This window comes from Ascaphus truei, chromosome 19, assembly GCF_040206685.1.
Source record: "Ascaphus truei isolate aAscTru1 chromosome 19, aAscTru1.hap1, whole genome shotgun sequence".
Classification (NCBI taxonomy): domain Eukaryota; kingdom Metazoa; phylum Chordata; class Amphibia; order Anura; family Ascaphidae; genus Ascaphus; species Ascaphus truei.
Genome location: NC_134501.1, coordinates 9014944 through 9018904, shown reverse-complemented (window position 1 = coordinate 9018904; position 3961 = coordinate 9014944).

The following is a 3961-nucleotide window of genomic DNA, read 5'->3' as shown; positions in this document are numbered from 1 at the left end:
AAGGTAACTTTATTTGTATACCCATATATGACCATATACAGTAACTCCAATGGGCCCCATTTCTTTGTAAAATATGTATACAAGAGCAAATAGGAATGCAGATTCCTATAAAATTAATGTCTTGTACAAATGGAAAACAAATAAAAATGACACGTGTGATCCCACGCACATCTCACACATTTCTGCAACCCTGACCTTCCCCTTTATCTCTTGGCACAGGGGTGCATAAACTTTTTGTTCTGCGCCCCCCTGCCTGCCCCCCCCCAGTGCTCGTGCCCCTCTTACCTTTGTGTCGGAGTCCAATGACGCCGCGGGGTCATGTGACGTCACATCACATGACGCCGCGTTGTCATGGCGACATGTCGCCCGAAGCCGGCTGAATCAAGGTGAGTTACAGAGGCCTCCGCGGTCCCCCGGCATTTAATTTAAATGCCTTGGGGAAGAGCGAGGGGCGTCTGTAACCCCCACGCCCCCCACCCCCCCAAGAAAATCTCGTGCCCACCCCAGTCTGCACACCCCTGTATTAGCATACAATGCTTCCGCAGAAGCCAGGTATTCTGGGTAATGACATGCAAATGAGCACAGTGCGTCACTCTTTACTTCTTATCCATTTTAACATAGACCCCTATAAGCGTCTGCCTGTCATAATACACAGCTTTTCCAGCACAGCCTGGGTTAAAGTGCAGAGCCAGTAACCCTGCTCACAGACAGCTGTTTCGATCTTTAGTGTCTCAGCAGGGCTGGAAAGGAAATTGAGAATGTCTACATGGCGTAGTTGGCATGACATTTTGTGGATACTGTCAAATGATTGGATTTCACATGAACAAGGCCTTTTAGAGTGTCAGCTTTGGGAACAGTAACCCCTCTTTGTGTAATGTCCTTGTGTCAGCCTTGTATTTCCTTGTTTAACCTTGCACACGTTTCTCCCTATATAAGGATATTAATACCCCAAGTATAAAATTGACAGCACTCCCAGCGTATCTGTCTCCTAACCCTCTGTGTATTTTCTGAAAATGCCCACAATTCCCGTAGCATGATATTGCAGAATTATTTCATAAACTCTTTACTTAGATCAGGGCGGCCAACTCCAGTCTTCAAGGGCCACCCCCAGGTCAGGTATTAGGGACATACTACTGAGCCACTGATTGAGTCACCTGTGCTGAAGCAGGGATATCTCTAATTCCTGACCTGTTTGGTGGCCCTTGAGTACTGGAGTTGGCCATGAGAGAAAGACAGACAGAAACACTGACTGACTTTTGGCCAGTCCTGTCTGCTACACCACCTCCTGCAGTTACAGTTCCCCCTGGCCTGCGTGCTTCATTTGTAGATATCTTTTCCCCGTACTGTATAACAAAGTGTCTGTTTCCATCACTTGCTTTGTTTCCCGCTCACTGTCAGTTAATGACATTTAATTGCAAGCTCCGGATGATATCACTGGAGTTCAAACCATCGTAACTGAGAAGCTCAGGATAAGACACCTTCAGTGTCAAGAAGACCTTTTGTAGCCCGCATGGAAAACAGCTCTGTGCTTCCTGGTGAGGTGAAGCAAAGGAGAAGATTCTGCTGGGGTTGGTATGGGAGCACTGGACTGCAGGATTCTGGCCTCTTTAACCTTTTGAGTGCTGGAGGGACCGCAGGGCCAGAGTCCCACGACCCCCTCCGGCACTTTCGATAATGTGATCGCTCCTCTACCTCCGTCGGACATCATCTCAGATCCATAGGAAACCGGGGCGCGATCCACCCTAAGAAAACCAGCATTTTGGGGCGGGAGGGGGAGACATAGCTACAGATGCAGCGTCCATTATGCGAACACTTCACGCTTTGTATACCTCGGAATACCCATGTCATGGCGCGTGATTTCTTCCAACCTTACCGCCTTAAGACGCGTGTGAACTCGTGTTTTTATCGAGTGCAGAAAATGGCGTTTTAGTGTTCTGGTTTTTAAACACCTGCAAATTGACACAGTAGCACAGTACTGTACACATTACAATTCATTCATTTCTGCCACGGATACGCGAAGAATTGCACCCAGAGAAATCAGAATCCATGAAATTCAAACAAATCAACCGCGGTAAACACCAGTGCGCCTGGTGTGATTGGCGGCGTGAATGCCGCGTGCAATACAGCAGCGCACACGAAAACGGCGCAGTGAAATGTTCGAATAACGGCCGCTGCATCTGTAGTACATCACAGGGTGTCAGAACTCATGACATAGCATCTACCTACTAGGGCACTGAAAGGGTTACAGCAGCAATTTTTCTTTTTTACATTATACAAACCAGAGGGTCTCCCAGAGCTGAACCTCAGGGCTCAAATCTCAGTCAAGCGCCAGATTGCCGAGATATTATTATTATTATTTTATTCTTTTTTTGTCACTATTTGCAAGGAAAAAAAACAAAGATGGCTGCAGGATCACCCAATCAGAAGCTGCAATGATGATGTGATGTCACATCTTACTATTGGCCGCCAGAGTGAGGCTGATCTCAGTGGCCATATTGTTTCCCCTGGACAATAATTCTTGGAACGGAATTTCCAAAGCCAATATCTCTGACAGCTTGAAGTGATGGGGTTTATATATATATATATATATATATATATATATATATATATATATATATATATATATATATATATATATATATATATATATATATATATATATATATATATATATATATATATATATATTCCCATTGATTTCACTTTGAAGACCATGGTAAGGGGAGATACCCAGGGAGTGATAGCATGAAAGGGACCTATTCTCACTATTCTCTTATTTGGTTCTCAGTGGGCTTGAAGCAGAAATAGAACCCAGAACTGGAGTTGAAATGATAACATCACAGACATCACGTTTTCTGACGTTTTTAGCATTTGCTTAATAGTTTTGAAACTGCCTATTTAAAGCCATACTCCCCAGGGCACAGGCCCAAGGAATATTCAATCAATACTGCACTCACAGCGACTCTTCTTCCAACTCAAAGTAATGACATGGCTTGGGTTTTACAAACGTGTTTTATGTAAAGCTGGGGGAGGGAAAGAAAACATATTTCCGATAAACGGAATATATTTGTAATCCACTAAATAGCAGTGATGCAAAAGCATTTAATCACTGCAGGAATACACATGGTTATATTTCATAGCATGCTAAAGAACGAACAAAAACTACAAATCCTGCAGTATTGTGTGGTTGTTTTCCTTAGCTGTAGAACAATTCTCATTTAATTTCATTTTTTAGCATCAGATCAAAACAAAAAAAAAAACATATACAGCGCAGTATATATATATTTTTTTTTTAAAGTAATAATTTGAACCAATAATTATATTATGTGAACGCTAAATGACTTATGGCCATGGAGAAATAGTAACTACAGTCAATCAAGTCTGGGAAATTCACTGAAGAACAAATAAAGACTATTGCTAACTCCCACATTCGTTGTGATGCATTTAAATTGTAGACAGTTATTTCATATTTATCTACAAAATAGGCTGACATAAAGTATTGCAACTGTTTAGTGTCTAAACAGGATATGTTTACATGTAATTCAGCTGTAAACATGTCACTAAGTGTTTGCCTAAAGTTTGCAACAAATACTTAAACATACTCCTTGCATGCATGATGGAAAATGCATCAGTCAGGAGAAATGCAATCATGTATACATTCAAAGCATGAATATAGATATTGGACATATTCATATTGCATCGTGCGTTTTATAGCTATTAAGGATATCTAGAATTTTGAACTCAGCAAATAATGAAACTATGTGGCATAAATAATAACTTATTGCTGCAGTATATACATTCCCAAAACAATAACTTATTGCTACAGTATATACATTCCCTAAACCGTAACTTATTGCTGCAGTATATTCATTCCCAAAACAATAACTTATTGCTACAGTACTGTATATACATTCCCTAAACAGTAACTTATTGCTGCAGTATATACATTCCCTAAACAGTC